This window comes from Tenrec ecaudatus, chromosome 5 (assembly GCF_050624435.1).
Source record: "Tenrec ecaudatus isolate mTenEca1 chromosome 5, mTenEca1.hap1, whole genome shotgun sequence".
Lineage (NCBI taxonomy): Eukaryota > Metazoa > Chordata > Mammalia > Afrosoricida > Tenrecidae > Tenrec > Tenrec ecaudatus.
This window is the reverse complement of record NC_134534.1, coordinates 53454172-53478561: the sequence shown is the minus strand read 5'-3', so window position 1 is coordinate 53478561 and position 24390 is coordinate 53454172. Positions and strand designations below refer to the sequence as shown.

General features: G+C 41.5%; 1 protein-coding gene across 1 annotated transcript in view; it reads left to right on the top strand.

Annotated features, from left to right (window-relative positions):
* RALYL (RALY RNA binding protein like) overlaps nucleotides 1–13323 on the top strand; it is a 446351-nt gene extending 433028 nt beyond the window's left edge. Inside the window, exon 9 of the mRNA XM_075549530.1 lies at nucleotides 12339–13323. The gene's annotated coding sequence lies outside the window, so the exon portion shown is untranslated. The remainder of the gene's footprint in view (nucleotides 1–12338) is intronic.
* Nucleotides 13324–24390: the final 11067 nt, after the last annotated feature.

Genomic DNA, 24390 nt, shown 5'->3' with positions numbered 1-24390 from the left:
AGTTTTTAAGTAAAATGATATTGAAGTAGTTGAAGATACAACTTGAAAAAATTAAATCTAGGCAGATCTGCCACAATCAGGGAAAAAGCAAGGGAAGGCCATGTGCAAATTCTAGTGTTCCACTAGGGCAGTGGTTCTCAGCCTTCTGAATACCGCGCCCTTTAATACAGTTCCTCATGTGGTGGTGACCCCCGACCATAAAATTATTTTCCCTGCTACTTCATCACTGTAATTTTGCTACTGTTATGAACCGGGCGACCCCTGTGAAAGGGTCCTTCGACCCCCAAAAGGGTTGTGACCCGCAATTGAGAACCGAGGCACTGGGGTATTCATCCTTTCCCTCCCCCCAGTTCATCAGGGTAAGTCCTGGGTTTTCTTGCGAATGTGAATTCTTTTTTGTACATTTTCCCCAAATTCTAACCAGAATCGTCTGTTGTTTTTCTGGGCAGAGCAATTGGTACTGCTCTTCAAGCACAATCTAGTTCAGATCTCAGGCTTACGGAAGTTGTAGTTCAGTGGAGGCCGTTACTGAACTGAGTAATTACTTCCTTTAGACTTTGGTTTCCTTCACTTCCCTTTGCTCCGGACAGGAAGAGACTAATCGTTGTGTCTTAGATGGTGGCTTGTAAGCTTTAAAGACCCCAGACACTACTCACCAGATGTAGTGCCATTATCTTTATGAACTATGTTGTGTCAGTTGGTCTCGAGGCACCAGGAGAGTATTGTTCTTAGCCTTCATGCCCAGTAGTTCATGTCCATGAAGTGTTTGCTAATGTCTAAGAAGTTTCCAAAGCTTTGCTTTCCTAAAGCTTATAGGAAAATGGAATTAAAAGATAATGGAAGATATTTTTGTTAATGTTACATTAACAAAATGGACTATTTCCCTGAACTTTTTGAAGCCCTCTCATGGAAGCATATACCTGCAGTACATGCAAATATCCACAATGGTCACAGGTTTGACAGGTTTGAAACCACCAGTCCCTCCTTGGGGAAAGACGAGGCTTTCTACTCCCATAAAGAGCTGCAGTCTCAGAAACTCATCTGGGTAGTTCTGGCCTGTCCTGAAAGGTTGATCATGCATCAGAACTGACTCAATGGCACTGAGTTTGGTTTGGGTTTATACCTGTATACATGTGAGGTGGTCCTCTTGTACAACCTCCCTTACCGATTTAGCATACCTAGCCATCTGTATATCCATACACAAATTAATGTTTTATATTATTGTTATTGCATGCTTTGATATTCTATAGTTTGCTGTTGTTCTTTTTGCTTTTGTGCCTCTCGTGTCTTCCTTTATCTTGATCGTGTGCTGACTTCCCTCATAGTATGCATTACCTTTCCCGTCGCCAAAAGTCGCACATCTGCTATCTAGTCAGCGAGTCTCCCTCCCGCCATCTTCCATCCCCAGTAGTCATCAAAGAGTATTTGCTTATAGAGAGAAGCTATTTCTTGATTGGCTTGTATTAGTGGTCTCATGCACTATTTGAACTTATGTACTAGACAGTTATTTTACTCCACATAAGGTCCTCCATGTTCATGCATGCTGTGAGATGTGATACAGATTCATTATCATTGTTCGTTGTTGCATAGTATTCCATCGCCCGTGTGGCACAGTATGTTTACCAGTTCCTCCCTTGATAGGCATTTAGGTTGTTTTTTCTGCTCTGGACATGAGTGTCCATACAGTGGACATGATCTTGGCGGCTAACCAAAGTGTTAACGGTTAGAGTCCATGTCGAGAGAAACACTTAATGATCCACTTTGTGACACTATTCAATGCTGCGATCCATGGGTTGTTGTGATTCAAAAATAACTTGATGCAACTGGCTTGGTCTGGGGGTTTTCCTGTGCGGTCTCCTCCGTAGTTACAATGCCCAGCAGTTGCTGCGCGCTTCCCCGACACTGCGCTATGTGATTTACATGTCATCGTGTCCTGCCATGTTCACACAGACCTTGTGAAATGGGCTCCACTGGTATCATTTCCATTTTATAATCAAGGGAGTGATGTTTTAAAAGGTTAAACAGATTGCCTAAGGCAGCTTCCCTAAGGAGAAACAAGACTTGGGATTCTGCCTTCAAGCTTGTGAGCCTAAACACTCTGCTACTCTGACTCTCTAAAAGCTTCAGGAATTATAAGGGAGGAAACAGACATGTGTCATCATATGCTGCATCTTACCACACAAAAACTTCTCCCTTTAATGAATTCAGAAGAGAAGGCATTATTTTCCCCTTGTTTTAAAATTACTTGTGTCTTCAGTTAAATGAAATGAACTCCAGAAACACTAATGATCTGCTGGTCTAGATAGAGAGACTATTACTATAGTTTGTGTGACAGACAGCAGTAATTAGAGGGAATGACATCATTAGCTCTGAAAACAGTTGTTGTTCCTGTTCTTGTCATTGGTATTTTTTCATGACATATGATCAACAGTGTCTAAGACCAAATGCCCATAAGAGATATGATATTTTTAGTTTTTGTTAGCATATAGTATTTTCAGTTCAGTATCAAAAAATTCCTACATAAAGTCTATAAATCTAATAAAACTAAACTAAAATATAAATGATGCAAAAATTAAATTGGTAATCACTTTATAATTTTCTTAAGTATACCATTCATTAGAATTAGGTAAGTGAAATGTAATTCTTCTAACATTAGGGTTTTATTTTATCTTTATGAATATTTTACAATCTTTAGAATATTATCCTGTTATTTATGCAGGAACTTAAATCCTATGACACTACAGAAAATGCCTGATTTTTCCAGCATTTCATCTTTCTTTGCAATAACAAAGCATATTGGTGTGGATTAGAGACTTGTCTGCTAATTAAAAGATTGCCAGTTCAAATCCACAAGCTGGTTCAAAGAAGAAAGATGAGGCTATCTGCTTCCATAACAATTCACAATCTTGGAAATCTATAAGTCAGAATTGACTCTATGTCAACAGGTTTTTTAATATATATATATATCCTGTTTCTCTTGGTCATACTCAACTCATAAATGCTATAAAATGGAGATAGGGTAAAGATATGGGAATTATTGGGTAGAACCTTTTAGGGTTTGGCTTATAAAACTGAACTCTTGGAATCAGAAAGAAGCATTTTGGGGAGTAAATGGCATGTAGACAGGCAAAGGCAATGAGAATGACCAAGGAGAAGGCCCAGAAGAGTTTTCAGTGGAATCTTGACTTAACAGGAATCATTATAATTGATGTCATATTTACCCAACTGCAGTAAGTTTGATAGAATGACAAATTATAAGCAGTAGATCTCCATCTAAAAGATGAGTTTCATGTAACTATGCAACCTAATACATTGGCCAGCTACAGTCCTACCAATGGTAACAGAAGACAACTAACCCGTCCATCAGAGGCAAAAGGAGAGGGTTAGAAACTTTCAAAATCCATGAAATCCTATGTGCCTTCACATGTAGCTTCAGAACTATTGCCTATATTGAGATTTTGCAGTGCACACAGCAAGTAGAGGTAACGCTGAGAGAGAAGCCAGCGCCTAGACAGGTACATCATAGCTGTGTAACAACAATTCCCTAGAGTCCAGGTTACAGAGCTAGCTTTACATCTTCATAAAATGGGTGTGTCAGCAAGTGCCAGAGGAACAGGACTTCCGGCCAATGGGAAGAACCATCTATAATAGACTGGTACACAGATGTAGAACACTGGCTTAAGAACTGACAGGGATACATAAAACTGCAAAGGGGATTCATCTTGTGCCCTTCTCTTCCAATAGGCAAGCTGTGAGAAATTATCAATTAGAACGGTTTTCTTGGTTAGCAGAGATTCAGAACAGAGTTGATGGTGTGTTAGAACATCACTGAGATTAACCGATATGGAAGGTAGCGATACGAGGAGGGGAAGAGGAAGGTAGGGGGAGAAAGGGGAACCGATCACAATGACCTACCTATAACACCCTTGCACGGGTTGGACAAGAGAAAGGTGGGTGAAGGGAGACATCAATCAGGATAAGACATGACAAAATAATAATTTATAAATTATCAAGGTTTTGTGATGGAGGGAGGGAGGAATGAGGAGCTGATACCAAGGGCTCAAATAGAAAGAAAATCTCTTGAAAATGATTATGGTAACAAATGTATAAATGTGCTTGATACAATGAATGGATGGATAACAGGATGGATGGATGGATGGATGAATTGTGATAAGAGTTCTATGAGCCCCCAATAAAATGATTAAAATATTTTTAAAAGAATATTACGGAGATTGCTTGAGGTGTGCCTATCTACCATAGTAATAGGTCTATTACTGCAGACCTGGATCCCTTCTAGGACATGAATAGCTTCTTTTGTAGACTATTCCTCGGTTGGCATAAGCAAGTTGCCTACACAAGACGATCCTACTTTTCTGTACTGACTGTGCCAAATTCCTGGTATCAACACATTCTTCCTTTGGCTGCTGGATTGCTTCCCATTGGGATCTAATCAAGGTTCAGAGACCTGTATAGCATCCTGACTCACTTACGTGGCATGGCCTATTTTCTGCCCTGACCAGTTAAGTCTTGAGTTTAGAATTAAAGACTCCGAAGTTTATCAGATAGTCTTAAATCCAAGTTTCTGGAGGAGTGCTTCACTTTTGTTTCCTCCTGTGTTCATTGCTCCATCGCTCTACCCCCTAAGAGGCCATCCACTAAGGAAAGAAAACGATTTCATCTCCAAGAACTACATGATTGAGAAATGATATTGCCTTCATGTGTAGGCATTGTAGTAACTTACTAGCCCTCTGGTTGTTCATTCCACTATGGTTTTTGAGAGATACTTATTTAGACTAAAACTACAATATAATTTTGGTCCCAATGACTTATTAATAGAAGGCAAGTATAATAGATGCTAGAAATTTCTTCAGGAGCCCTGGAGGTATAGTGATTAGGTGTTGGGCTGCTAACTGCAAGATCAGCAGTTTGAAACCATCAGCCGCTCCTTAGGAAAAAGAGGAGACTCTCTACTCCCATAAAGAGTCACAGCCTCAGTCCAGCTGGATGAGTGAGCACACATTTGTACAGATAAGAGGTCTTGACAAATGGAACGCTAGACAGATAAAACCCTCAGGGACAGTAGTGAGAGTAGTGATATCACAAGGGCAGGGAGATGGTAGGAAAGGAGGTGAGGGAGAGAAAAGGAGAACCCATCACAAGGTTGGATATATAGGGTGCCCCCCCAAGGGAGACAAATAACAGAAAGATGGGTGCAGGGAGACCACAAACAATGTAAGACACAAAATAACAATAATAGTATATAATTTATCAAGGATTCACAACGGTGGGAGAATGGGAGGGGGCAGGGGTAAGTAGCTGATACCAAGGGCTCAAGTAGAAAGAAATCATTTTGGAAATGTTGATGGCAATGTATACACAGTGTGTTTATTACTATTGAATAATGGATTGCTGGAAGATTTGTAAGAGCTTCCCAATAAAATGATTAATTAAAAAATAAAAGAGTTACAACCTTGGAAACCCACAGGGGGCAGTTCTATTCTGCCCTACAGGGTGACCGAGAGATGGAATCAACTCAATGACAGTGAGTTTGCTTTTTAGCGAGAAGAATTTGTTTTGTGGCTGTAGGAACCTCAGTTAAGCTTTCTAATTTTTTCTGAATGAATGATTTTCAAGAGCCAAATCTATTGACCCTGTCCCAAAAAAAGAATGGATGAGCAATTACCCAGTGAATGTGGTAAATGGTGAGCAAAAAAATAGATACTTCCTGTTCATAAGATTCTGTTTTTATATAAAAAGTCTGGGACCTAAAATGCGGTGAAGAAAGCTGATGATGCCCAGGTGTCAAAATATATAGAATCTGGGGTCCCATAGGCAGGAAGATAAACAAGAGGCCATCTAACTGAGAAAAACAACAAAGCCCACATGGAAAATGCACACCAGCCTGTGAGATGACAAGGCATCAAAGGGATCAAGTATCAGGCATCAAAGACCAAAAAAAGAAAAATCATAGCATTGTGAATGAAGGGGAGTGCAGAGTGGGGACCCAGGGCCCATATGGGGGAAATTGGACATCCCCTTGCAGAAGGGCTGTGGGAAGGTGACAAGCCAGTCAGAGTGCAGTGTAGCAAAGAGGAAACATACAATTTTCCTCTCGTTCTTAAATGCTTCCTTCCCCCCACTATCACGATCCCAATTCTACCTTACATATCCGGCTGGACCGGAGGATATACACTGGCACAGATAGGAACTGAAAATACAGGGAATCCAGGACAGATGAACTGCTCAGGAACAGTCGTGAGAGTGGCGATATCGGGAGGGTGAGGGAGAAAGGGGGAACAGATGACAAGGTCTTCATATAACCTCCTCCCTGGAGGACAGACAGTGGAGAATTTGGTGAGGGAGACGTCGGATAGTATAAGATATGATAAAATAATAATTATTTATAAATTATCAAGGGTTCAGGGGGAGGGGAAATGGGGAAGGAGGGGGGAAAATGAGGAGCTAATACCAAGGGCTCAAGTAGAAAGTAGGTGTTTTGAGAATGATGATGGCAACATACGTACGAATGTGCTGGACACAAATGATGTATATATGGATTGTGAAAAGAGTTGTATGAGCCCCTAATAAAATGACTATAAAAATAAAATTAAAAGTTTGGGGCCTATTTTATCCACATATTTCCTTTCACTTGTCAATTTTGTTTCTGTAAGTATTATTAAAATATGGATTATTTTGTTAATTAGAAAAAGCAGATGCATAGCTACATTCACGAAACCACAAGACGTCTTTGAAAGTATAATTTCTTGGTTAGAACTGTACGTAAGCTCTCAGTCCACATATGGCTGGCCTACTCGTGGCAAACATAGGAATGCATGAGGTTTCCAAGTGAATGTACCTGCCCTGAAAATTACGACTATCCTTTTCATCTTTGTCAAATAGAAGTAAATTGCTTGATTCAATAAACTCGGGCCCATCTGAGTGGGTGCTGTTCAGAAATGGGTGAGACTGAGAGTTGAGAAGCATTCATCATCAGGAGAGTTTGTTCTAAAAGCACCCATGCTGTCCTACAGCCAGTAGATCAATTACCCACTATTCAAGAGGAGAGCACTAGCTTCACATTAAGCCCAGCCAATCAGCCTGACAGCGAGGAAAAGGAAGCAGGAATGTCAGGGTTGGTTCCTTGTCTCCCAGTCCTTGAGAAGCAGCAGCAATGCTCTTCAAAGACCAGGACATCCGGGATGGGCTTGAGGAATATATTTTGCTATTAATTTTGGATAAGAAGAGTATTTCTCTTGCATTGTAGCCCTGTGAGTAGTAATGCCTACTTTGGAATGCGAAGGTAATGAAGCTTTTGTCTTATGCAGTGACAGGCAAGTGCTTTGGAGATTCGTGGCAAGGAAATGCGGCTTCAAAAATGATTCTCAAACCTGCTTCTCTACTTCCCAGAATGATGAGTTTTATATAGTATTATATGTCATATAATCATTTAGAATCAAGGACCAAAGAACAGAGTATGGAAGGACCACATTCGAGATGATGGTGTGTGCATATAGGCTGGTTTGGTTGGTTTGTTTTCATAAATATCACAGAGGGTTTCCTACCAGTTATCCCCATCTTTCATGAGGTACAGGATGATATCAGCGTATTAACTGATGTCACCTGCCACGGTTCGCCTGGGGAGATACCACACTGGTTAGCAAACACTGCACACACGGCTGCAGCAACCATTTAAGTATTTTCCATTAATAATAAAGAGAGTAATTAATGGACGACAAGAAAATAGTGTAATTGCAATCATCATTTTCTTCCCGCGCACACATGGTGTTGATTATCTTTGAGTTAATTCAGTTTGATTTTCACGTCAGTTACAAATTTTTAAATTGAAAAGGATAATTTAGCAGATGGGTATCAATCACTCTATATGTTGTTCATTAGTATGATTTCACTTAAATTACCCATTTTCTCACTGAAAATGGATAGCTTGGATGTGAATGCAGATAACATATACATTTTCCTTTATGTTACGCACACCAAAAGTGGCATGTCTTTTGTATGATAAATTCACAACTTTGTGCTTTAAAGACTAACTCACCTCTCGCATGTGCATGAACACAACCTGGAGCTGCAGTGCGGCATATTCTCAAAATAAAAATATGTGTGAGTGGCAGAGAGTCTAGGTGGGGTGAGACAGAGGGAAAGACGGAGGAGGGTGGAGGTGGAGGAAGAGAGGACCGTGGGAGGGATGCCTACAGAGAAGGAATATCACATCAGAATGCACCTGTGCCTTAGCCATGAAGGCTTTTTCTTCCTACAAAAATAAAGTGGTTGATGCTTGGAGAGATAAGTAAGACGACTGGAAGAGTATAATTGGGTTAGTTTAAGTTGAGCTCGATTCATGAAAGCTTTAAAATCAAAATCGTTACAAATTTATTTTTATTATATTTATAAAGACAACAGATTTTTCAAAGTAAATCTTTGAGGTCTTTGTATAATATGTGTCCCATATTAGTAAATTAAATGGATTTGTGCATTGTAAGTAGCAGTTATAAATTTAATAGAATTGCGTGTTCTTTAAGCATTTCATTTACCTGTGAAATCCTCACAATGAAATAATTCTTAAAATCCAATAAAATGTGATTTATGGTTTCCCAGATTTTCCAATTTCCCAGATTTCAAAACATAAGACTGAAATCCTGTGTCTCAATCAATTTTTCAATTTTACATTCTGAACTGAAATTACAGGTCTGCCCCTCTAAATCACACAAGAGGCACCAGATGTTCACAGACTGATTCTTACCACAAACACATTCGTGTAGTGGTTACGATTCCCATACACACTGATCTTTAAGTTTAAACTTCCCTGAACTTCCACGAGAGTACTCCGTAAGGAAGACACCCTTTCTGTTAACTGAACGATGTGTACCTATGACGGGAGAGAAACTGCCCACTGTGTCCACTCATTCTTCTCAACCAGCAATCTTGGTCACGCATGAGAGCTGACGCTGCGCCCATCAGTGCAGTTCTTACCCTGCAATTGCCATATTCAGTCTTTTAATTAGCTCTGCATGCTGTCAGCGTTTCAATGGAAAGGTCAAGTTACTTATTTCACTGACTAATCATAAGCAAACCCAAACCAGCAGGTCGATTCTGACTCATGGAGACACTAATAAGAGCAGAATCGCCCCTTTGGGGTTTCTGAAACTTTAAATCTTTATGGAGCAGACAGCCTCACCTTTCTTCCACAGAGCACTTGGTGGGTTTGAACCGTGTGGTTAGCTCAGTGCACAAGTCACTCTGCCACGAGAGCTCGTCTGACTGTTCATAGGAGCCATTGATTCCCATTCAAACCGATTCCTTGATTTGCCTCTTTGACTCTGCAGACAGACACTTCACCTCGTTTATCTAGATCCTTAGAATTACAGAGCAATATGGGTCACTTTCCTGTCTATCTGGAACTTCATTATAAGAGAAATAAGAGCCTTTCCCCATTTACAGAGTCTTACCTTGTCCTCTGTTGTGTATTTATTCGGATTCAGCTTCCGCTTCTTGTGTAATATTGGCTCTTGTGTAATGTTTCTGTTTGGTAAAGTGGAGAGTCAACAAAAAAGAGATGAGGACTCTCAGCAAGAATGAATGGACAGAGTGGCTGCAACGATAGTGTCGAAGGTAAAGATTGTGAGGAAGGGGAAGGAATGGTCAGCATTTCATTTTATCGTACCAGGGTCCCTAACAAACAACAACAACCACGTGTTCCTGACTCGCTGCAGGCTCCCCTAACCAGCACTGTGGACCACACACAGGAGACTTCTTTAGCGTCTCCTCCTACTGCAGAGGCTGGCGGCTGTACTGCTCAAAGCCTCTTAGAGGGAAACAATATCCCAAGGTCATTCTCCTTAGGAGCAACAGCCACAAAGGCCACCAAATCTCTTTCTTTCGCCTGGAGCTTGCACCATTTTCTCCCAGCCTCACAAAAGAGATCAGGTTGAAAAAGGAATGGCTGATGCTGAGCAGTGTATTTTCTGGGTTAACAACAACAACAAAAATCCATGTTGTTGTTGTTAATGTGCTGTCGAGTCAGTTCTGATTCATACCAGATCTGTGTACAGCGGAACGAAACCCGGTCCTGTCCTGCGCCATCTCAGAACGTTTATGTGGCCGCCCCCGTGTCCATCCATCTCATTAAGGGCCTTCCTCTTCCAGCCACACCTCGACTTTACCAAGCGTCATGTGCTTCTCCAGAGACTCGTCTTTCCCCGTAACGTATCCAAAGTGCCGCACTTGAGAAGAAGGCTCACCAGCGCTGCCTCGAAGGAGCATCGCAGCTGTACTTTGTGCCAGGCAGAGCCGTTGCTTGTTCTGGCACGCTGTGCGCCTTTCAGTAGTCTTCACCAACAGCGCGGGTCAAATGCAACCAACGCTTTGCCTCCATTCTTCCTTATGCGGCTTTCACTGCAAACGGGGCCATTGAAAATGCACTGGCATATACCACATTGAATGAAGGGGGAAGTGCAGAGTGGAGACCCAAGGCCCAAGTGTCGGCCACTGGAGATCCCCTCATAGAGGGGTTTAGGAGAGGAGATGGGTCAGTCAGGGTGTGACTAGTACCGACGAAGAGCACAGCTTTCCCCCAGATCCTGGATGCTTCCTCCCCCCAACTACCATGATCCGAATTCTACCTTGCAGGGCTGGATAGGGCAGAGGCTGTACACTGGTACATATGAGGGCTGGAGGCACAGGGAATCCAGGGTGGATGATACCTTCAGGACCAAGGGTGTGAGGGGCGATGCTGGGAGAGTGGAGGGTGAGTGGGTTGGAAAGGGGGAACTGATTACAAGGATCCACATGTGACCTCTTCCCTGGGAGAGGGACAGCAGAAAAGGGGGGAAGGGAGACTCCGGATAGGGCAAGATATGACAAAATAACGATGTATAAATTACCAAGGGCACATGAGGGAGGGGGGAGAGGGGAGGGAGAGGAAAAAAAAGAGGACCTGATGCAAAGGGCTTAAGTGGAGAGCAAATGCTTTGAGAATGATTGGGGCGGGGAATGTATGGATGTGCTTTATACAATTGATGTATGTATATGTATGGATTGTGATAAGAGTTATATGAGTCCCTAATAAAATGTAAAAAAAAGAAAAGGGAAGAAAAAAAAGAAAGAAAGTAAAGAAAATGATTAGGGCAAAGAATGTATAGATGTGCTTTATACAATTGATGTATGTATATGTATGGACTGTGATAAGAGTTGTATGAGCCCCTAATAAAACGTTTTAAAAAAAAAAGAAAATGCACTGGCTTGAGTCAGGCACATCTCAGTCCTCCAAGGAACAATCTTGCTTTTCAACCCTCCGCAGAGGTCTTGTGCAGCAGATCTACCCGGTGCAGTGCATTGTTTGAACTCTTCACTACAACTTTCGTGAGCAAGCAAGCCAAAATCCTTTGCAACTTCAACCTTCCCTCCGTTGATCATGATGTTACCTATCGGCCCCGTTGTGAGGATCTGGAATTTCTTTATACTGAGCTGTAATCCATACTGGAGGCTGAGCTCCTTGATCGTCATCAGCAAGTGCTTCAGGTCCTCCTCACTTTCAGAGGGTTGTGTCATCTGCCTATCTCAGATTGTTATTAAACCTTCTTCCTCCCCTGATGCCACATTCTTCTTCGTATACTCTAGCTTCTCTGATTATTTGCTCAGCATATAGATAGAGTGAAGGTCCCCATGCATGCTTTTCTTCATGTTAGACTGTGCGGTATGACCTGGTTCTGGCCCCACACCTGCCACCTAAGCCATGGGCAGGTGCCCCAGGACCTTTACTCCGCAGGCTTTACTCCATCTGCATCATGATGGTCAACTCTACTTGGAAGGACAGCTTTTCCACAGTCATTGGTTGGGTGACTTCCCATCGGAGGGACTCCACTTCTGACACTGTTCATGAGGTTTACAGTAATTGACAAGGTGTTTCTGCTGTCCAGATGGTTTTCAGTGGCTAAGTCCTATTCCTTCTTCATAGTCTGTTCTTAATCTGGAAGCTCTGCTGAAACCTGTCCGCTTTGGTTGACCCTGCTGGTACTTGAAATACCAGCGACATAGCCTTCGATATAACAGCAGCACATGAGCCAACCACAGTGCAATAAACTGACAGACAATGGTGGTTGGGCAGGGGGCGGGGGGCGGGCGGAAATCACAGCACAGTATAAATGGAAATCATTTTAGATTTGGTTACAAGAGAGGAGCTGGAAAGCTATCAACAAACGTACTTACCCTAGAGATCTAGTTCTTTCTCTATGCCTATACTGAGTTAGTCTTTTCACTGAATGTATGCATGCGAAAAATGAAACACACATCCCTATGTTTTCAATCTGTTTTTCTTTTCCCAGTTTCTACAGATAAAATGATCTGAAGTGATATGTGACACCACGGAAACAGCAGAGAGAAACTGTGACAACCCCCGGAAATGTGAAAGGTGGTTTCTTCCTGGATAGCAACATCTTTGGTTCAATTTATATAAAAACCCAAATAAATAAAATGGACAGTATCATTTAAATTTAGAAATTCCATTTCTTCTCTGTTCTAAACTGTACAATTGTCTGAGTTTTATGGTTTAGATTGTTAATGTTTTTTCCTCCCAGCTAATTAGGTTTGGTTTTAAATCTTAAAAGTCAATAAATGTGAAGGAAGGACATTGATGAATGGCAAGGGAGACACTGTATACAAATGTATATTTGTAAAAGCTATTTTTATGATTAGCATGTTGGACTGTTGACCACATATAAAGTCAGGTGATGTTGCAATTCTTCGTTTACGGCTTATTTACAACACTGTCATGTAAGGAAAAAAATGCATCGTATGCTAGTTTTTATAATTTATTTCTAATTTATAGTTCTAAATAGTGCCGTTCATAAGGATAAAATACTTGAAAAGTTCCTATTTCTGTGCTCGGTAAGCACCGTTTCTCGGAAGGAAGACTGCAAATGTTTCCGATGTCCTGCTGTAGTGAACGGACTGTTGGTCTGACTGTGACTGTGTTGAGAACACTCTGCTCTACTGAACTGACCTGACCTAATTATTACCTAATGCTTCAGACTGGGCTATGGAAATCCCATGGAGAGGTTTCAGTCATTGTCTAGGTGAGAACTCGGTGGTAAAAGTTTGTCTTTTCTTTGGATCCAAAAACTTTAATTAGTACACGAGTCACTCTGTTTCATCTTCTATAACGAGGGCTCCTCCAGGCCCAAGCATTACCAGTGTTTGCCACATGTCCTTAGTTGTCTTGTGCTGTGGAAATGGAAAAAACCATGTTCACAGACCGTAGGAGAATTCCACATATAATTTCTTAATAAACACTGTTTCTTTTCAAATAAAGCTGGTGTGTGTCTTTTCTTTGGGCTGTGCTCAGTTGCCGTCACCATGGGGAACTCTGTTAACCTCTGTCGGGCCACCAAAGCACAGCAATGCTGAAAGCAGTGTCACTTTACTAAAATGTGGGTGTCCTCTGGGCCCTCATTCTTGTGGGCTGCCCTGTGCTCTAGAACATACTAGCTTGCCATTTGAAGAAGAGCAAGAGGGCCCTCGATGCTTGATTGAAGTCACGCTCAGATCTACATTTCAAGAAGTCAGACTTTTTCCTCTCAAGGGACAGAATCTTAAGAAACTATTACAGAATGCAAAGCAATCTGAGACTCTGTGAAAGTATCAATGTTAGAGCAAATGCTTTGAGAATGCTTGGGGCAGGGAATGTATGGATGTGCTTTATACAATTGATGTATGGATTGTGATAAGAGTTGTAAGAGTCCCTAATAAAATGTAAAAAAAGAAAATGATTAGGGCAAAGAATGTACAGATGTGCTTTATACAATTGATGTATGTATATGTATGGACTGTGATAAGAGTTGTATGAGCCCCTAATAAAATGTTTTTTTAAAAAAAGAAAGTATCAATATTCTTCCAGTCAAAAAGGTTTCAGCTAAGTGATTACAATATGGTCTCCAACTAACACAGCAGTGTAAATATGATGAATATCATTTAGAGGGTACCAAAAAAACCCCGATGCTCATTTGGTTTGTTTGGGGTCTTTTAATCATTTTATTGGGGGCTCTTACAACTCTTATCATCATCCATACATCCATCCATTGTGTCAAGCACATTTGTACATTTGTTGCCATCATCATTCTCAAAACATTTGCTTTCTACTTGAGCCCTTGGTATCAGCTTCACATTTTTCCCCTCCCTCCCTGTCCCCTTCCCTCATGAACCCTTGATAATTCATAAATTATTATTTGCATAAATTATTATTATTTGATCATGTCTTACATTGTCTGATGTCTCCCTTCACCCACTTTTCTGCTGTCCATCCTCCAAGGAGGGGGTTATATGTAGCTCCTTATGATCAGTTCCCCCTATCCACCCCACCTTCCCTCTACCCTCCTGGTATCACCACTCTCACCACTGGTCCTGAAGGGATCATCTGTCCCAGATTCCCTGTGTTTCCAGTTCCTATCTGTACCAGTGTACATACTATGGTCTAGACAGATTTGTAAGGTAGAATCTGGGTCATGATAGTTGGGGGAGGAAGCACCAGGGGGGTGAGGGGCGATACTGGGAGGGTAGATGGAGAGTAGGTTGGAAAGAGAGAACCAATTACAAGGGTCTACATGTGACATCCCCCCTGAGGGATGGACAACAGAAAAGGGGGTGAAGGGAGACGTCAGACAGGGAAAGATATGACAAAATAATAATTTATACGTTATCAAGGGCTCATGAGGGAGGGGGGAGCAGGGAGGGAGGGGAAAAAAGAGTATCTGATGCAAAGGGCTTAAGTGGAGAGCAAATGCTTTGAAAATGATTAGGGCAAAGAATGTACAGATGTGCTTTATACAATTGATGTATGCATGGATTGTGATAAGAGTTGTATGAGTCCCTAATAAAATGTTTAATTAAAAAAAAACTAGAGGAAAATTTTATGTTTCATCGCTGCTACACTGCGCCCTGACTAGCTTGTCTCCTCTCTGCAACTCTTCTGTAAGGGAATGTCCAGTTGCCTACAGTTGAGTTTTGAGTTCCCACTCCGCACTCCCCTTCATTCACAATTATATGATTTTTTGTTCTTTGATGCCTGATACATAATCCCATCAACACCTTGTGGTCATACAGGCTGGTGTGCTTCTTCCATATGGGCTTTGTTTCTTCTCAGCTAGATGACTGCTTGTTTATCTTCAAGCCATTAAGATGCCAGATGCTATATATTTTGATAGCTGGGCACCATCAGCCTTCTTCACTACATATGCTTTTACACCCACTTTGTCTTTAGCAATCATGTCGGGAAGGTGAGCATCATGGAATACCAGTTTCGTAGAACAAAGTGTTCTTGCATGCACATTTGGCTTTTTTGATGTGAAGGAATTTGGAGTTCATTTGGAGTTCATAACAGTCTGACCCGGTGGAGTTCATTGGAGTTCATTCCACCAGGTCAGACTGTTAATCAATCTTTCTAGTTAGAGGTTCTGAAAAGATTATGTAACGGTGTGAGACAAAAAGCCTGATTTGTGGCAGACAGGGCATTGGTTTTGCCAACATGACAATGCACCTGCTCACGGAGCCATCTCAGTGCACCAGTTTGGGACAAAGAGCAGCATGCCTCTCTGCCTCCATAAACTTGACTCATCTGACCTCATTCTGTGCAACTTCTTTTTGTTTCTGAGAATGCAGAGGGACATGAAAGGTCAGTGGTTTGATGACAGAGAAGAGGTAAAGATAAAGAGAGGTGCTGTCAATCATCGAAAAAAAATGTTTGAAAAAGATTTCCAAGAATGGAATCACAGATTTGATAAATGTATTAAGTGTAATGGAGAATACTCTGAAGGTGATAAACTTGTTTTAAAAAAAATTCCAATTTGGGGGGGGTACCCCCTCATCTATAACATATGTAGCACATAGGAAAGTAACAAGCCAAGTTGTTACACAGTTTGAAAACTCATAATGCACACAACCATTTCATAAAAACACTGTACCAGCTCCTCACTAAAAAGGAACAAGAAGTATGCAGAGTCATAAAGAATGCTTTGTGAAATTGAAACCTCACATCCAAACTCAGCAGTCTTGGTTCGGACTCATGCGGTCGCCCCTGCAGAACACTATAGAAACTGTGGTTTTCACACACAAATCTTTACACGATTAGAAAGCCTTGTCTGTAGTGGAATGAAGCCATCTTTTTCCAAAGAGATGTGGGGGAGAGGGAGGGACACTAAAAAAATATCAAGCTTGCTATGCATTCCCTTCCTCCTTTAATAAGTATGTTTACCTATTAGATGTATAAAATAAATAAACTACACTTGCTTATTTAAAGCCTTCAGAAATCTGCAAAATAAAACTTAGGTGCTAGATCAGGAGATTACTTCCCTTCAAAGGACAATTCAAAAGCTATGAGGTGGTGTACTGTCAACTAATTTTTTTTAACATTTTATTAGGGGCTCATACAACTCATCACAATCCATACATATACATACATCAATTGTATAAAGCACATCTGTACATTCTTTGCCCTAATCACTTTCTTTTTTTTCCTTTTCTTTTTTTACATTTTATTAGGGGCTCATACAACTCTTATCACAATCCATACATATACATACATCAATTGTATAAAGCACATTTGCACATTCCCTGCCCCAATCATTCTCAAAGCATTTGCTCTCCACTTAAGCCCTTTGCATCAGGTCCTCTTTTTTTTCCCCTCCCTCCCCGCTCCCCACCCCCTCATGTGCCCTTGATAATTTATAGATTGTTATTTTGTCATATCTTGCCCTATCCGGAGTCTCTCTTCCCCCACTTCTCTGCTGTCCATCTCCCAGGGAGGAGGTCACATGTGGATCCTTGTAATCAGTTCCCCCTTTCCAACCCACTCACCCTACACTCTCCCAGCATCTCCCCTCACACCCTTGGTCCTGAAGGTATCATCCACCCTGGATTCCCTGTGCCTCTAGCCCTCATATGTACCAGTGTACAACCTCTGCCCTATCCAGCCCTGCAAGGTAGAATTCGGATCATGGTAGTTGGGGGGAGGAAGCATCCAGGATCTGGGGGAAAGCTGTATTCTTCATTGGTGTTACATCGCACCCTGACTGACTCATCTCCTCCCCTAAACCCCTCTGTGAGGGGATCTCCATGGCCAACAAATGGGCTTTGGGTCTCCACTCTGCACTTCCCCCTTCATTCAATATGGTATACACACACACACACACACACACACATATATATATACATATACATACACACACATATATATGTACATATACACACATATATCTTTCTCTCTGTTTTTGCGTGATGCCTTATACCTGGTCCCTTTGGCACCTCGTGATCGCACTGGCTGGTGAGCTTCTTCCATGTTGGCTTTTTTGCTTCTGAGCTAGATGGCCGCTTGTTCACCTTCAAGCCTTTAAGACCCCAGACACTATCTCTTTTGATAGCCGGGCACCATCAGCTTTCTTCGCCACATTTGCTTATGCACCCATTTGTCTTCAGCGATCCTATCATGGAGGTGTGCAGCCAATGACATGATTTTTTTGTTCTTTGATGCCTGATATCTGATCCCTTCGGGACCACTCAATCACACAGGCTGGTGTGTTCTTCCATGTGGGCTTTGTTGCTTCTGAGCTAGATGGCCGCTTGCTTATCTTCAAGCCTTTAAGACCCCAGTCACTATCTCTTTTGATAGCCGGGCACCATCAGCTTTCTTCACCACATTTACTTGTTCACCCACTTTGGCTTCAGCAGTTGTGTCGGGAGAGTGAGCATCATAGAGTTCCAATTTAATAAAAGAAAGTATTCATGCATTGAGGGAGTGTTTGAGTAGAGGCCCAAGGTCCTTCCGCCACCTTAATACTTAACCTATAAATATAGACTCATAGATCTATTTCCCCATCCTCATATATATATTTGCATGTACATGTCTTTATCTAGACCTCCATAAATGCCCTGTCAACTAATTTTTAATGACGATAGTGGGTATTGGAGAATCTATGACTTACCCATGGCTAGATTCTGAAAAATATCTGTATGGCTCTATATAGGAATAATATCAAAGCAACGTGATTTCTCAGTCTTTCAGCTAAATTGAGAAATTTGAAACATTTGAAGGGAAGTGTTTCAAGCTCTGTGTATTAGAAAAATACGCATGATGCCAATTGTTACTGGTATGCAATTTAGCTATCCTCTTAGTATTCAATAATTAGTACTGCACAAGTTAGCATTATCATAAGTTATTGAGAATATTATACTTTCTCTGATGCCCACTAACAATTCTCAGAATGTGGTGAGTAAATAAAATACTCAATGAGATATCCTTGCTTGTGGGTTTAATTTCCTCCACCATGAGTCTTGAAGTGTAAAATCATAGGTCTTTAGCATGACTCAACCCATTTCAGGATTAAGAATGTCTTATGTTGCCAGTCAGGGGCAGTATAGCACCAATGAAACACACAACTTTCCTCTAGTTCTTTAGTGCTTCCTTCCCCCAACTATCATGCCTCAATTCTGTCTTACAAATTGGATTAGACCAGAACATGCACACTGCTACAGTAAGAGCGAACAACACAAGGAATCCAGGATAGATAAAGCCCTCAGGGCCAACAATGAGAGTAGAAATACCAGGAGGATTAGGGGAGGGTGGGGGCAGAAGGGGGAATTAATTACAAGAATCAACCTGTAACCCCCTCTCAGGGGGACAAATAATGGAAAAGTGGGTGAGAGGCGATGAAGGATGATGTAAGATATGAAAATAATAATCTATAACTTATCCAGGGTTCATGAGAGAGTGGGGGGGAGAGGGAAGAAATGGGAAGCTGATATCACAGGGGATCAAGTGAGAAGAGAATGCTTTGAAATGATGATTGCAGCATTTGTGCAAATGTGCTTGACACGCTGGAAGAATGTATGGATTGTGATAAGAGATGTAAGAGCCCCCAATAAAAGAATTTAATTAAAAATTAAAAGAATGTCTTATGCTGACAAAGATGAAATAAAACGTCCACCAAATCTACGGAGTGCCATGTCTTGGGGTTATAATCACTGACGGCTCGATTTAGTGATTTAGAAGAGGGAAGTGTGGCTACTTCCAACTCCAAAAAACAGCAGTCGCATGAACAGATGGTAAGACAAAGAAACGGGGGCTTTGCTCACCACTCTGACTAATAGAAAGATAAGGGGAACCGGGATCAACGCCTGAGGAGCTAAGCAAACTGGTCACTGGTGCCATGGAAGGGGGAAATTCCAGTTGTGCTTCTGTCTTCGTCAGTGAAAGCCAAATGCTTAAGGGGCAAATGCAAAACAAAGCGCACTTAAAATAGAGATGCAGCAGAAGATAGGTCAAGAAGAAACGATTTTAATAGGGCAAAGTTCAGAGAACAGCCGTCACAAATGCAAACGCCCGTAGTGGCCTGATAAAAATAGAAAAAGAACATGAAAAAATAATAATTTATAAATTATCAAGGGTTCATGAGGGAGGGAGAAGGAGGGAGGGGAAAAAATAAGGCGCTGATACCAAGGGCTCAAGTAGAATGCAAATATTTTGAAAACGATGATGGCAACAAATGTACAGATGTGCTTGAGACAATGGATAGATGTGTGGATTGTGATAAGAGCTTTACAAGCCCCCAATAAAATTATTTTTAAATAATAATAATAATAATAGAAGAATGAGGCAGACCCAAATTAAGTGCATAGACGTTAAGTGCAACTGTGTGCTGATGTGGAGATGGCCGCTCTCAGCTCCAGCTGGCTGCTTTCAGAGATAAACAGGTGTCCTGAGTTTATCTTTCAAGAGAAAGTAGACCCCCCACACACACAAGCTATAAATGAGGGCTGTTTGTCTCTTTTTGTTTGTTTGTTTTGTTTTGATGTGAATCTGAAAATGAAACCAACCATTGCCTGAAGTGTATGCAGGAGTTTGTCGTTGTGCTGCTTAAAAGAATAAATTCACAACAGTGAGAAACAGCAACGGTGAGACGGGAAAGTAGAATGTGGAAGAAAAATTGACATATGCAATACCTCTGTTATTTAGTAGGAAAAGTACCTAAACCAAATATGGCAAAATGAAGTGAAAGATGACTTACTGTGTATTCGTTATTTTCCTTTATGTTTTATAGATTTAAAGCACTTCATAATAATAAAGGCTCAAACATGAACATTTATAAATATAGACATAGTGTAAACCTCAATCATGTGGATGAAAGTCGCACAAACTCAAAAACTATGCCAACTCCCAGCAGTCCTAGAGGACAGGGTGGAACTGCCCCGGGGACTTCTGACGCTGGTAACTCTTTACGGAAGAGGAAAAGCCCCGGTAGACGTATGCTGAGAGGGCTTCAGAAAGTTCTTGGAAAAATATAACTAAAAGGCGACAGAAACCTACAGGAATTTTTATTTTAATATACATCTCTGTGTGTCTCTGTATGGCCATGTGTTTACAGAAGTAGATACAGATATAGTTGAATGTTTGGATTCATCTGTGATCTAAAAGTTTATGATCTACATTTATTAGAGATACTCAGATTCCTAGAGAAGTCTGTGACCTAGAGAAAGAAAAATGCAGTATTCCAATGTACCAAGCAATTCTGGGTGGAGTTTATGAGTGATTTTATTATGTGTTCTGGAAAAGAATTCCTACCAACTAACTTGAGATGTTTGAAGCCACTCCATAAATTTCAATGTTGTTTCCTGGAGAATTTGGAGTGGTTGGGCATGAAAAATAGTCTCCATGCTTCTCTGCTATATCTAAAAGGATTAGACTTGTACCTTCTCTATCCTCCATCCTGGACAAATGGTGTCTTGTATAGAAAAGGTCGAATAAATTCTTTATTGGGAAACTAAAGGAAATATTAGTCTGCTTGGGGCTAATTATCCAATCACCAAAAGTTGGCAAGCAACTATTATGCCTTGAGTAGTGGGATGAAGACCTTGTGTGTATTTCCAATAACACACACACAAATATTACAGGATACATATCGCTATACCCCTCTTTACAGGTGAAGACACTTGGTCATTTATTCATACAGCAAATCGTGACTGGATACCTATTTTATGCCAGGTGCGATCCCAGGCAATGGCGTCCAGTTACAGATAATGAAGACTGAGATTCTGCCCTTGTGGAGTTTACTGTCTTCTGAAGGACAACGAAAATACACGAGCAAAAGATATAATGTGGCAGATGATCATGAAGACAGCAAACCGTGAAGGAAAGGGGTGCCGAGAAGAGGGGCTCTCAGAGGGTGTTTCCAATAGGTGGGTCAGGAGGGTTTCTTGGTAAAGTGGCATTGGAGCAAAACGCTGAACCAGATGGCAGGGTCAGTCATGTGGACATCTATGAGAAAGTGGCCTGGGCAGAGGAAAGAACAAGTAATTGCCCCGAAGCTGGAACACAGTTTGTATGGAAATAGCAAAAAAAAAAAAAATTAAGTTCTAAAGCTAGATCAGAACAAAATATGGAGCCAAAGATGAACCATGACTGCAGAATGCAGGCTCTTAGCGGCGATTTAGGATTCATTCGCTTTTGCGTTGCATTGAATGGGAAAGAATGGGAAGGTTTGAGCAGAGAAACGAGATAATCTCAATCTTTCTCGTGCATGATGCTGAAAACGGATCTCAAGGAGAAAGAGCAAGAAGGAAGGGACTGCGATCAGGCAGGAATTGTTGGTGTCAAAGGCACAGACAATTCTCCCTTGGAGGAAGTGCAACTAGGATGCGCCTCAGAAGCCGGGAGAGCGGGCTTTGCCTTACATGCTTTGGACATGTTATCGGGAACGTCTAGTCCCTAAAAAAGGACATCAGACCTGGTAAAGTGGAAGATCAGCAACAACAAAAAATAGAGGAAGAGTTTCAACAAGATGGATTGGTATACTGGTTGTAATCATGGCTCAAATATAGCAACAATTGGGAGGATGGCCCCGACCAGGCAGACTTTTTCCCTGCCCTTCATAGGGGCTCCACGCGTCTGAGCCAATGCGATGACACCTAGCAATAACGACGTTTCTCCACTTCCTATAGTAACACCGGGCTTAGTTAGGGGCTCGAGAGCTGAGGAAGAGTCAGCCAAAAGACTCCAGGGTGCTATTGAGGTAGAAAGAAAAAAATGGAAGAATTCAGTGTTTTGCAATCCAGATGAACAAAAGGTTTCAAGGCGAAAAAGTGATCCATTGTGTGTACATCTGTTTCAAGATGGAAACTTGAAACCACGTGACCCTGTCAAAGGTCATCTCACTGGAGTGTGTGTACGAGCAGGGAGCCTGAGAAGCATTAGTTTAATAGAGCATAACAGAAAAAAAATGTAAACACTTAGACTACCACATTTTAATAATGATTGATTTGCTATTGTTGAAAATACACACAGCATCACATAGACCAATTGTTACATGTGCCGTTCAGTAATATTGATTACATTCTTCAAATTGTGCAACATTCTCATCTTCTCCAATTATTCCAATGTTAACATGAATTCATTCCATTTCCTCCTAAATTTCTCTTTTAACCTTTTGGTTTCTGTTATCAATTTAATCCCATACAGATACTTAAAAAAAAAAAAGAGCAATGTTAAAAAGTAAACAGGTCACCTTCCCTCTGTCCTCCCAGTATCACCACTCTCATCACTGGTCCTGAAGGGATCATCCGCCGTGGATTCCCTGTGTTTCCAGTTCCTATCTGTACCAGTGTACATCCTCTGGTCTAGCCAGATTTGAAAGGTAGAATTGGGATCATGATAGTGGGGGGAGGGGAGGAAGCATTTAGGAACTAGAGGAAAGTTGTATGTTTCATCGTTGCTACATCGCACCCTGACTGGCTCATCTCCTCCCCAAGATCCTTCTGTAAGGGGATGTCCAGTGCCTTACAAATGGGCTTTGGGTCTCCACTCTGCACTTCCCCCCCCCCATTCACAATGATATGATTTTTCGTTTTGATGATACCTGATCCTTTCAACACCTCGTGATCACAGGCTGGTGTGCTTCTTCCATGTGGGCTTTGTTGCTTCTGAGGTAGATGGCCACCTGTTTACCTTCAAGCCTTTAAGACCCCAGATGCTATATTTTTTGATAGCCGGGCATCATCAGCTTTTTTCCCCACATTTGCTTATGCTCCCACTTTGTCTTCAGTGATTGTGTCGGGAAGATGAGCATCATAGAATGCCAATTTAATAGAAGGAAATATTCTTGCAATGAGAGAGTACTTGAGTGGAGGCCCAATGTCCATCTGCTGCCTTAATACTAACCTATAAATATATGCACATAAATCTATTACCCCATCCTCATATATAAATATATTTGCATGTACATGCCTTTATTTAGACCTCTATAAATGCCCTTTGCCTTCTAGCTCTTTCCTCTATTTCCTTTGACTTTCCTCTTGTCCCACTATCATGCTCAGTCTTCATTTGGGTTTCAATAATTCTTTTGGTTACAATAAACAATTAGCCACACATTTCATTTCCTTCTCCTATTCTGATGAGCTTTCTTTCTCTGTTGTTCTAGACAAAAATAGATCAGTTGCTGTGCCCGGTAGACATTGAAGAAAATTGTCAATAAGGGGGGACAGAGAAATGGAGAAGTGGTTGGAAGAGAACGGGGGATAAATATAGGGATTTTTTTAACAATAAAAAATCACAATACTTTTGCATTTATAGAAATAACTTAAGAAAGAGGAAAAATCGGTGATGACACAGGAGAAAGGAGAACTCATGTACAAATAGAGGGATTGGCCACTGCATTGATTTCCTAGGGCTGTTGGGCAAAAGACCATCCCCTGGTGGCTTAAAGGAGCCTGTGGTACAGTGGTTACATGTTGGACTGATAACTGCATGATGAGCCATCAGAAACCACCACCCACTCCGTGGGAGAAAGACAGGGCTTTCTGTTCCAGTAAAGAGTTGCAGTCTCAGAAACTTGTGGGACAGGTGACCCTGTCCTGTAGGATTGCTATGAGTTGGCATCAACTCAATGACAACGCGTTTGGGGCATGGCTTGACACAACATGAAATCTAAACTCTTACCAAAGTGCGGGAAGCTAGAGGTGAGAAGTAGAACTGCCAGCAGGGCTGTGATACCTCTAAAGATTCTGGAAAGGGGAATCCTTTGCCTCACCTTAGCTTCTGGTGTCTTCCAGTCATCTTGTTTCCCTTGGCTTGTAGCTACATCACTCCAGGCACTGTCACTGTTGTCAGATGGCCTTCCTCCTTGCTTCTCCAATTTGTTTCTATATCCAAATGGGCCTCCCCTTATTTTTTATAAAGAGACAGATCATTGGATGAGAGCCCACTGAGGATGACCTCACTTTTACTTCATTTCATCTACATAGACCCTGTTTCCAAATAGGGTGACATTCACGGGCACTGGAGGTTAAGCTTTTAACGTATCCTGTTTAGAGAAGCAATTCACCCCACTACAGCCACCT